Source organism: Camarhynchus parvulus, chromosome 9 (genome assembly GCF_901933205.1).
Source record: "Camarhynchus parvulus chromosome 9, STF_HiC, whole genome shotgun sequence".
Taxonomy (NCBI): domain Eukaryota; kingdom Metazoa; phylum Chordata; class Aves; order Passeriformes; family Thraupidae; genus Camarhynchus; species Camarhynchus parvulus.
The window spans coordinates 2240222-2252877 of record NC_044579.1 but is presented as its reverse complement, the minus strand read 5'-3'; positions in this window follow the sequence as shown (position 1 = coordinate 2252877).

Sequence of the window (12656 nt, the reverse complement as noted above, 5' to 3'; positions counted from 1 at the left end):
GGAAAGAAACCTTCTATGTTTAAATTTAATATTTCACAGCTTGTTTTCAAGGTGGAAAGCATCATCTACAAGAGGGAGCAAAAATCAGCTTTTCAGGCTTGATTTCTTCTGTCACACTTAAGGGTTTTGCTGGTGTTAAGTATCACAAGGGCTTAAAAAAAGCCCAGCTCCTGCTGCCAACACAACATTAAGTGTTCAACCGAGCTGGAATTTACTGCTTTGGAACATATGGCTGTAAAAACAGGAGGGTGAAAAGGGCTTCAAATGTTTAGAAAAAGCAGTTTTAGGTCATAACACGAGGAAATAAATACAGGCCAAAATTCCTAGAGGAAAAAAAATCCCCAAATATTTCTGGGAGCGCTCTGACTTAGGTGGTTATATATGCAAAATGTCTTTTGTTTCTTAAAAAAAAATAAAATCAAGCCTTCCAATCTGTGGGAAAGCAACAGAGTTTTGTTGTTTGTTCACTCAAAGGACAGCATTTCCTTGGGGAATTCCATTACAACAGAGCTCAGCTCACAAAATTCCATGTGAATCCAGGCAAAGCTTGACCCACCAGGGATTGATTTCAGGATCACATCAGCAGGTAGATGTGAGGCTCCCAATAATTCATCTCTGATAATGACAGCTTGGTGTCCATGTTGCAGAAGGATTTGAGGAAGGGCTTTGCCAGGGGCTGCACGGACAGGCTGGGAAATGCAAATGGATCTTGGAATGTAATTATTGGAGTTGGAGCCCCTCTCACTCTGCATTGTTCACAAATTAGCTGCAGCGCCACAACTTTTAATGACCTCTTCACTGGCGTGGGAATCATTCCTGCAGCAGCCCTTTTTAGTTGCTGTAATTAAAGTAATTTAAAAGTTTTAACTAGAAAGTGCACTCAAGGCACAGGAACTGATAAAGGGAAATGTGGCTTCAAGAGCTCTTTTTTCCCCACCCCGCGCAGAGCTCCCACTGTGTCAGAAAATTACAGAATGTCCATCTTTCTGTTTGGCTCCACAACAAAGCACTTCCACCTACTCACTCCGTGCTTTTCATATTTTTATTTTTGAATCCGGATGCTTTAATGGGGGAAGAAATGAAATCTGTTGCTGTGACCATGTGCCAGTATTAAATGGGAACAGAGGGCTGGAAGAAAGTTCAGAGCACAAGGAAGCCAAGAAACCACAAAGGGCCCTTCCCCTGCCTCAAAAACTGCAGCGTTTGTGGGCTCCAATGTTATTTTTGCCTTTTGAACCTTATGCATCTCTAATTAGTTTTTAATGCTGTGTTTGTTAACAGCCCATTCCTGCTGTTAATTTGCATATTGATTGTTTTCTATATAAAGATTATTCTAAGATTCCATGGGCAAGCTTTACTCTCTTATTTGTTTGATTGGGCCATGGAAAAGATGAAAAGGGCTGAGTTTTAAAGATACTGAAGCAAAGGAAAAGACAAGAGTCAGGAATGATTCTCCAAGTCTCATTCTTTACACACACTATGGGAATGGAATATTTCTGAATCCTGGCATCGGTACAGAAATCACACAGCCTGAATATCCTGACAGAACTGCCCCAAAGAGCTACATTTTGATTTTTTGTGATGCTCCCTGTGGTCACTGCCCACCCTCCAAATGATGTTGATCAATTCCAACCACAAACCACTCTGGAACACTTTAAAGACACAAAATTAACTTAATAAACAAGCAAAACACCAATATCCTGAAGGAGTTCTAGCGCTGGGTATGCCTATTGAAAAATATAAATTCAAACTCTTAGTAAAATATTTACCAGCATAAATCACTATGAAATAATAAATTCATGGCATTCTACTGCAGCCTGCCTAAAATCCACGGGCAGTTATTGTTCCCAAGGAGAGCAGGAGGTGAGGCTGGGCTGACTTTTTGGCTTTTCAGTGTGTGCCTGTGAATAATCCCTCCAGTTTCAGTATTCTGCTGGTGCAGAGACACCGCCAGCGTCGTTTTTAATAAAACATTCCATTGTAAATCAAGAAGCACTCATACACACACCATAAACGGGGGGGAAAAAAGAAGAATAACATTTCAAAAGCCAAACAGGCCATAAAAACTGGGTTTTACTGCAGGTGGTTGACCCTGGTTCAAGTTTAATTCACTCCAGAAAGGAACTTCTTTGGGAAGCAGCGTTTCACCCTGTTCTGTCTGGGCCTTGGCAATTCAGGGCTTGTTCTGCACTTTAAATAACAATTCCACAGCCTCTCCATATAGACAATTAAAGTGCATTCATTAGGAGATTACTGCCCTATTAAAGCCATCAACCTCTGGCTGATAAATAATCAGTCTAACTAGTGCACTCGCCTCGTGGTTATAATTAAATCAGTTTGCAGTTGGTGGCGACCGTTAAATAAAGTTAATGATTATATTCTTTTATTGGTTGGAGGCAATAATATATAACAAACATCAGGCAAGAGGGTATTTGGCCCTGCAATCAGAATTTGGGTAATTTTACTTTTGATTTTAAAAATTTCAGTACTAACACTTAGCATAGGTTGGCAGAGATAGAACAGGCAGTGACTCCTAGAATTTTTTGGGTTTAAAAGGAGCTTTAAGATCACCTCATGCCACCCCTGCCAGGGTCAGGGACACCTTCAACTATCCCCTTTTTAATTGGGAAATATCAGACAATTTATCAATCAACAAAAGTTGTTGTGCCAACAAAAAGCTGCTGTATTGATCCAGAGTCTGTCCTCTAAATCACCTCAATAAAATCATGTAATGGGGAGAGAGCTCCTTGTTTCCATGGTGGTTTGAATTTCTAATTTTTGTGTTAAAAATCAATAAAAAATTCAAGTTAACCTCATGGTTGGGGTTTCATTCCAGCTGGACTGCAGCCCCACATCCCATATTAACTTGGGATTTTACTCCACTTGTTGTCTGCAGGACTTTTGTCACGTCCAGGGAACACCTTCCTGTGCACCTGCCACATTAACAACTCCATTTTTCCCCATAAACACCTGTCAACTAAAACCTGTCAAAAGAAAGCACCTGCATGCAGAAATATGGATTGGTTTGCCAAAAAAACCAGCCTCGAAATCCTGTTTCTTTTGGATTAAATGGCTTTTTCAAGCTGAACAGAAAGTATCTTTCTTTTTGAGCGATATTTCTGTGTTGGGTAATTCTGCCCTTTGATTTTCAATAATATTGATTGAGCCATGGCGCAGAAGAAGGTTCTGAAAGCTTTTCATTGCTCCCATTCCCATTCCATGGATTAAAGTGCCTGTCCCACACCACACTCAAATATCTTCTGTATTTCAGAGCACAGTTTATGAGATTTCTTATATTTATTGCTCCAATTATCTCGGGCAGTAAACAGAGATGGTGCAGAATTCTGAAACTCAAAACTTAGGAATTATTTAGGCTGGAAAAACCTTCAAGATCAAGAAGTCCCAGCACAAACTGTGTCCCCAAGGACCACATCCAAATATTGTTGAAATTCCTCCAGGGATGGTGACTCCACCACTGCCCTGCATAGTCTGTTCCAAGCCTTAACAACATTTTCAGGGAAGTTTTTCCTAGTGAGTCCCCAATATCAGTCATTTCACTTCTTCCCAAGGCTGTGATCTCTATTTTTAAAGCTGTTCCTCTGTCACCACCTACAGAGATACTTTAGGGGGAAGAGCCGCAGAAGTTTTGATAAGAGCCATCACATGAATCAACACCCAAGGAAAGGAAAACTCAGACTATCAATATTTACAGCTCTTGAAAGGCCACTGTCAGGTTTTTATTTGGGAATTTGATGCATGTTGGAGGAAATAATAAGCAAGAGAGAGCAGCAATAAAGAAAAGGAGAAGTTTAAGTGCTTGGAGAGATTAATTCTCAAAGCAAGACAATGAAGTTGCTGCAACATGAAATTAAAGTGGTAGCAAATCTCTCTGAGATTAGAAAGGTGCCTGGTGGACAGATGGATTGGGCAATCATTTGATAGGAATCAGTTTAGAACAAGATAAAACAGAAAAGAAGAAAAGGAAAGGGATGTTTTGAGTCTGACAGGAGCAGGTTTAGGGACAGGGAGGTACCAGCTGACTTTGGTGCCAATCTGGTGGCAATTGTTTCACCAGAGTGACACAGGCACAGAAAAGAGATGAAAAAAAACCTTGAAAAGGCAGGAAAAGAGGTGAAATTCAGAGGATGCAGGGGAAATCAATGCCCTGCTCCATGAGGAGCCATTTAAAAGGCAAACAGGGAAATAAATGGTGGAAGAGCTGGAACAGAGAAAGGTGAACCAACAGAAAAATGGGAAGCAAAGGAAGTGAGAAACTTTTTCCCTAGACAAACCAAATCAAATAGAGCTCATCTGCAATTAATAAATAATTAATTAATCTGTGCTCCACCCAGCTCTGGCGGATGTGTAATTCCCTAGGGAAGCAGCCATAGTTCATACAAACGACCACTTGGCTCATTTAGGATCAGCTGAGAATGTGGGACTGGGAAATTTGCAGGCAGTGCCTTGCTGCAGGTTTGGGGTTGGGGATTTTAGTACCAAGTGCTGACATTTCCAAAAGCAAAGAGTTCAGGATAATATTGAGTTTGCATTCACAAACTGGAGGAGTGTTTTCCCTGTTTCACTTGCAGTGTTCAACCCCACAGCTCTTCCCAGTGAACAGAGTATTCCAGGGGCAAATCCATGTTCCAATTTTATTCCTTTATCAACATACACATTATCAAGCAGTAACTGATGCACTATCAATGTAGATGCACTTTTGCAGTAATTGATGCACTAGTCTGTTTTCTTAATATATTTTTAAAATTATGACCTGACTTTCTTCCCTTGGAGACAAAACACCAAAACAACCCCTCCGTTTTCACTGCTCTTAATTTCAAAGCAAAACTCTTTTCCATGTCACCTAAATATACCCATAATTTCTCCGCAAGCCTCTATAATCCCTTGCCAATAAACACCTCCAATTTCATTTAGTACATCCTTCCCAGAAACTCCTGATGTTTTAAATCCCCAATCACTTTTCTCACTCAGCCATGTCTCCCTTATTCCAATAATTTCATACTTATGCTAAAACATCTGTAACTCCCATTCAGAAACTCGTTATAGAAGATAGGCAGCTTTTCCCTCTTAGCTCTGCTTTGATTTACATCCTTTGCAGAGGTATTTTCCTCTGAACATTGTTAACCACTGGATAAATTACCTTGGGATTTAGGCAGCGACATCCAAATCTCTCTCCACCCTCATTACTCCAGCTCACAGAAGATGGGGAGTCATTTTTCAGTTTAGAACGCAGCTGATTCTTCCCCTGAGCTTGTGAAAGGCAGGCCCTTCATAAATATTATTCTGATTTTTCAGTTTGGTTCTTTTTGCCCTGAAATCACGCCCTGCCCCTGGCTGGAGGAACATCTACAGCACCTCCTTGGTTCTTCAATGCAGGAACATGGTTGATTACAATCTCCCAGGGAGCCCCAGGGAAAATCTCAGGTTCTCTTGTGCTGAGCTGCACTTGGAGAAAACTCCCAGGAACCTGAGGGGATTTTCCAGCTCTGCTCTTGCTGAACATCCACTGCTCCATGCAGGAATCACACTCTGATTCTGGAATTTCTGGCAGGAATTTCCAGCTGCACTGCCCCACAAGCACTGCTGAACACATCCTGCTTTCACAGCCCTGCCACCCAATGATGTGAGGTTTTACACATTTAATAAACATCTTATTTTAAATCTGGTTACTTTGCAACATTAGAACAAATTCAATTATAAATAAAAGCTTTCAAGCATGTTTTATGACATGATTAGTAAACAAACTTACCTAGCGCAGGGTTTCAGCTGAAAAACGTGGAGAGGAGATCTCTTGGATGCATATTCTTGTTTGATTTGTTTCCACTGGATTTATTTCCCTTTTCTCTACAGCTCTGAAAGGGCTGGAAAGGAACCTCAAATACTCAGCCACTAGAAAAAAAGAAGTCTAAAGCTCAACACAGTTATCCACTTAAAAATAGAAACCCCAGGCTAAGAGGAGCCTTTTTTATGCCTTTCTGGGTCACGCCTTCCTAAACTTTTGGTGATGCTCAAGCCCCTTTTCCCCAGGTGGACCAGCCCAGAGGGATTTTCTTGATTGCAGATTAGTGCCAGCAGGCTCTTACTCACAGCAGCATGAGTTATGCTGTGAGTAAGCCAAGAGCCCTGTGGGTAACAGCAATTTTGGAGAACTCACCTCCTGTTGGGTGCACAGGACTTCTCACCTTCCCAACAGCACATTTAATGTCCATGGAGAAGATAAAAAACCTGTAAAATGGGCACACTCCCCCCAACCCCCCCACCCCAAAACTTTTAGAAATTTAAATTCTGATTTTAATTCCAAGTGTGGAGAGGGTCAAGTCATTAATTTGGAAGTTACAGTGGGATTTGAATAAGGAAACTATGGCAGGTAACCTGTCAGGAATGGGAGATCACACATAACGGGTTACATATTAAATTGAATTTTAAAATAATATCAAGGATACTGACATCCAACGTGTCACTGTAGAGTCAGGGCTAAAAATAGCACTGCTTTAAAGAAATGCAGTAATTCTTTAATACTCACGGTAATAATTATGTCATTATAAAAGTTATCAATTGTATCCTGCGGGATTAAAACTTTCACAGTGCTTTTGAAGCTGGTGGTGTCAGAAGCACCAAAAATTGATGTAAGTGCACACAAGCAAAACACTTTGGGCAGAAGGAATGGGAAATACTCTGATCAAAATCAGGAACAAACATGATCAAAACCGTCCCACTTCTGATAAAGGACTCTGCTCCAACGTGGAAAATTTAACATTCCAATCCTCCTTTAAAGCATGGAATGAAAATACTGTACAAGGATTCCTCTGGCCTCGCTGACCTTTCTCAAGTCTTTTGGACTCCTAAAAATTTCCTGCTGCTGCTGCATCATGACATGATCACAATGTCCTTCCTGTCCTCTGAGCATCTCCTGTGGGGTTTGGACTTCTGTCCCACACAAACTGGAGAACATTTTCTGGCCTGGATGATGTTTAACCATAAACAGAGGAGATTCTGTGGACTTTCCACGGGCTCAGTGAACATTCCCCCATTGCTGCAAATATCGAGTGCATCACAACTCAATGTGCAGGCTGGTCCTGAATCCTTTTCCCCCATTAGGAATCCCACAGAGCTGGGATGGCACCGCAGGAAAACCGGCTGGAAAGAGTCACAAAGATGTCCAATGTTTGTTTCAACACCAGGGGAAAGCAAAACCCTTCAAAGGAACACTGGAGGATTTCAAATGAGTGGTCAAAATGCTGGAAGTGTTTGAAGAGAGAACTGAGCAAACATTGACTCTTCTGTGAGCTAACACCAAAATCCTGCTGGGGTTTGGAGCTGCCTGTTTAGAGCCAGGCAAAAATGATTCCTGTAACACAAAAGACACACAGGCTTTTTGTTAATTCAGGCTTCTCCTTCTCACCTAATTTTTGACACAATAATAAAATACAGATGCCAACAGAGACTGTGCTTTCTGACTTAGAGTAGATTGAAATGGTTCAAAAGTCTTGTTTGCTTGTGGCTTTAGCAGAAAATTGAAGTGCTCACAGCAAAAATAAACCTCAGTAGATTTTGTCACTACTATGGTTGGTTTTTTTTCTTGGCTGATTGTACAGCTAATCAAAGTGTTCTCATACCACCAGAAACTTCTTATTTTCCATGATGTGGTTGAATGAATGCATTGCTCAGTTTTTTATGGACAAACCCCGGAGAGATTTTTCCACCCTGAGCGAGTTTGACTTGAGTGGATGGAGAGTTCTTGATTTGGGAGAAGCACGAAGCCCAAAAGGTCACCCCTGTCCACTGTAAGGTCTGACCATCACCAAATGACCACATTTGAGCACCATATTTCCTAAAAGAGTTCTGTGGGATGAAGTTAGGATCAATTAGGATCATCCTTCAGGAAGCAGCACTCTTCATTCCAGTCATGACACAGAGTTCTGTTTTGCAAGGCCACCCCACATCCAATCCCAACTCATCCCCCTGAGGGCACTGCAGGACACACAGTGGGGACAGATATTTCAGGAAGGAAGCTGAACAAGACGCCCTCACAGCTCCTCTTGGCCACATCCATCAGCTGGTTTATGCAAATCCTATGGAAAACCTGGATGAGGGAGGACAAAATCAAAAGTGCTGACTCAGCAAGCAGGCTTCTCAGACACCCAGCACCTAAAAACTGAAATTTAATTGTTGGAGTGGGTTTTTTGTGCCCATGATTTTAAACACGTGGGATTTTGTCAGTACGTGCCCTGATTGGGTTCTTGGAAGGCTCCAAAAACCTCAATTTTATTGCCTCCTATTTGAAAAAAGATTAAATAGTCTTGAACACCCTGCTATAAAACAAAGAGCTCTGGATATTTCCTGGGGCTATTTTGAATGGGTTAGTTAAGAACCATAATGCAGAGATTTTGTTCTCTGCTCAAACATCATCCATCTAGCTGGAAAAAGGAAGGGAACTTGGCATTTCTTGCCTCGTGGCCATTGAAATTGGCTCTCAGGATACCTGTGCCGTTGGCTTTATTGTCATGGAGCTGCTGACATGGCAGGAAAACCCCATTATGCAGGATTTAGCAAGGGAACATTGGCAATTGTCAGGGGGAGATGTATTTTCTGCTCCTAGGGTTATGTAAGGCCTTTTATCTCTCTGTATGTAAATGTTCATCCCAAAACACTCTTATCCCATCAGAAGTGGTGCTGATAAGATCTGTTTGAAGAGAGGGATGGAGATGACCCAGTTAATGAACTGTTGCCAGGAGGTAGGTGGGTTATTTTTGGGGACCACTCTGGAAAGAAAGTCTTAATCTGCCTCTTACCCACACATAGTCAATATATTCAGGAAAACTTTGCCTGGACAGCTCCTGCTTTGCTTGAACTTTCTGTTTGGCACTTGTGAAATGATCCTGACTCTTTGTAAGGTGTTTGAGCTCCAGGGAAAACCAGGACTAAAACCCAAACCAAGAGTGAAGCCCAAACCACCAGTGAAACCTAAACCAAGAGAGAAACCCAAACCAAGAGAGAAAGCCCAAACCAAGAGAGAAATCCAAACCAAGAGTGAAGCTCAAACCAAGAGTGAAGCCCAAACCACCAGTGAAACTTAAACCAAAAAAGAAACCTAAACCAAGAGAGAAACCCAAACCAAGAGAGAAACCCAAACCAAGAGTGAAATCCAAACCAAAAAAGAAATCTAAACCAAGAGAGAAATCCAAACCAAGAGAGAAACTCAAACCATGGGTGAAGCCCAAACCAAGTCCCCTCCTTTCTCATGGCCTTGTTGAGTGCTGCAAGGTTCCATTCAATGTTGTCCAGTGATGGGACCAGGGGGAATGGCTTTGAGCTGGATAGTGGATTTAGATGGGATTTTGGGAAGGAATTCCTCCCTGTGAAGGTGGGGAGGCCCTGGTCCTGCCCCTGGATCCCTGGAAGCGTCCAAGGCCAGGTTGAACAGGACTGTGGGAGGTGTCCCTGCCATGGCAGGATGCTTGAATTAGATGACCCAAACATTCTATAATTCTCTGTTGGGGATAATGACATTTCTCCAGTTATTTTAAATTATGATTTTCTTGCTGCTTTACCCTGAACATGAAAGTGCTGTCTGTAGTGTCAGTTCATCCTTTCTGGCACTGCCTCTCTCACAGCACCTTCACCCCACAGCAGATCCCAGAGTGGCTGTGGCACTGACATGATTGATGAACTGTGTCACCACTCACTGGGTAATATTTAACACATTTCAGAACATCTGTCCAGTTAATGTGGTTTGCAAGAGAGCTTTCTGTCTTCTCCACAATGCAGTGACTCCCCAATTAATAAAAGGGAGCTAATTTTGGAATGCTTGAAATGAACAATTAGAAGCTCCATAAAGGCGTTTCTCTGTATGGCATTAAATATAGCAAGAATTAATTTGCTGGAGTGGTTAAAATGTACGTGACAGGATTTTAGTGGGAAAAAAACCATTCACATAATGCAAATAAAAATCTAATCTGAAGAGTGGGAATAAAGCAGAATTTATGGTTGGGGACTGTGCTCACCACACACAAACAGTGTACTTGCAAAAGGGGTCTCAATTAAATACACTATATAAAATTAGACCAGCAGGGGGTTTGCTGTAAGGCACATAAAGCACGTTTAAATGCATCAAAACTCATTAAAAAGCTGTATAATTACAGTTAACTAGCAGGGGAAAAAATTTTAAAAGAAAGTCTGGACGGAAAGAATAGGATGTTAAAACAAGGAGATGAAGTGGTTGGGACTGACCCTGCCTTGTCACCAGTCCAGAGCACTGAGTGCCATGTCCAGGCATTCCTTGCATACCTCCAGGGATGGGAGCTCCAAACCTCCCTGGGTTGCCCCTTCCAATGTATAACAACATTTTTCCATGAAGAAATGCTTCCTGATGGCCAGGAAGAATCCCTCTGTTTGTAAAAAACACCTCTAAATCGAGGCTGTCACCTGCTAACCTACATCTGACACACCCAGCTCTGCACCACGAAGAGACTGAGGCTACTTCAGATATAAAACCACCCTGGCCTCAGGAGCCTGAGTTTCCCTGCCAGTTCCTTGGTTTCTCAGCAGGCTGAGTTATAGACTTGTCACAGATTGCCACACAGTCCATGGCAGCTCTGTGTTAAATGTACCAGAATAAAAACCAGAGCTGCCTCTGCGCAGAGCTCTCGTGCGGCCGTGGGGCTAGCGCGCACGTGCACGGAGCTCACAGCAGCTCTCAAGGTCACTCCAGCTCCCTGACTCACTGGCAAAGATGAATTTGAGTTCTGTTCCTGCTCCAAACTCATTTTTCCCTTAGTTAACTCCATGCTTTTACTTACTTCTATCTTTCTGGTCCAGCAGCCGATTCCAAATTTAATCAAACCTCTCATGTAGATCTCATTACTGGATTGCTCTCCCTTTTTCTTCCCTTTTTCCCGAGACCCAGCACCACATCTCGAGATTCTTAGTGCACAATTTGAAATTCACATCTTCAGGCAAAATGTTTCTCAATGATGTAAAAAATTATTCCAGAGAGCATTCCCAAGGCAAACTGTCACATTTCCTCTGATTGGCAGCGCAGAATCAAACACCGTCAAAGACACTCGCTTTTCCTGGAAATTCCAACAGGCAACAGCAATTCCTGGGTTAAAAGAACCTTCTAGTTCTGCCTCCAAGGCTCTCATCCTGCAATCCATGGATATCTCCATCAATAATTCCTCAGTGCTGCTCGGGATCTAATGAGAAGAGCTGTGCAGGACAACTCATCTTCCCGATTGCATTGCAGGGAGGGCAGGACTTTGCCATTCATTTTTGGGGATTTCAGGCCTGAGCTGTGAGCAGTTCTCTGCCTGCAGTGATTTTCCCCTCCTCACTGCCTGCATTATTAAATAACCCAGAGCAATCCATGTGTTTTCCCCGGTGGATGGACTCGGAGTCGCGTGGCACTTCAGGAGAGGACATCAGTTAAGGAGATGCACCAGGACTTACTCTGAATTTATGAAACTGAGAGTCTATTCCTCATTACAGCTCCCAGTAAATCATCCTCCTCTTGCTTTTCCTTGGAAACTGCTTCAGCTGCTGCCTGGATTTCCATTCTTTTATGTGTATAAAACCTTTTAGAAGGCGCTGCACTAGTAAAAACAAAATAAACCAAAAGAAGTCGTGCCTTAAAAATACATGAAATAGAAAAGATTTGCAAGATACTCTGAGATCTTTGTAGGTGGACCACAAGATGCAGTTTTTCACAAGATTTTCCTAAAATTTTTCAAATTTATTTATTTTTCTTTAGGAAGATGGTTTGGAAAAGTTGGTGACTCTGATGGTCTGTTACATAAGAAGATATTTTCACACTTGAGGAAGAAAGATCTCTCTGACCTAGCAGAGCTTCTAATCACATTTCACAGTTAGCAGGGCTGGTCTGAGACTGGCTCTTTGAGAGGGAAACTGAGGTAATGGGGACATCAGATTCCTTCATATTATCACAATGAGTAGAAGGAATTCACCTGTTCTGCAGGACAAACTGATTTTTAACAGTTTTACACAACCTGGAAGCAGAAACCCATGATTTTCAGAAATCAAAATCTCATTGAATTATAACTGTTGCTTCAATTCCCTTTTGCAAAAGGGAAACTTGGGTGGGGATGAGTCCAGGAAAATCTTGCTCCCTCCTCTTTACCTGCTGTGCCTTCCTCAGCACTGCCAGGCTGAAAATCTGTAATTCCCCAGGTTTAATGCTGAGCCAGGCTGGTTCTTTTCCTTCCTGTGTGTTTTCCTGAAGCCAGAGCAGTTTGTACCAGTGCATGCACTCACCTCCTTTTGGGCTGGAGCAAACACACGTGGAAAAAGGGAAAAGGCAGCTGAGCACTCATTATTCCATGGATGTGCTGGTCCTACAGTGTCACAGACACATTTTATGAAAAATCCTTTCCTTAGGATCGTTTCTCCTGAGAAGCTGAGAGGCCTCAGGAACAAAATGTAACCAATGGTTATCTGCTGCTGTGGAATGCAACAGGTGCATCTGTGATTGGTCTCATAGAGTTGTTTCTAATTAATGGCCAATCACAGTCCAGCTGGCTCGGACTCTCTGGTCAGACACAAGATTTTATTATCATTCATTCCTTTCTATTCCTTTCAAGCCTTCTGATGAAATCCTTTTCTTCTATTCTTTCAGTATAGTT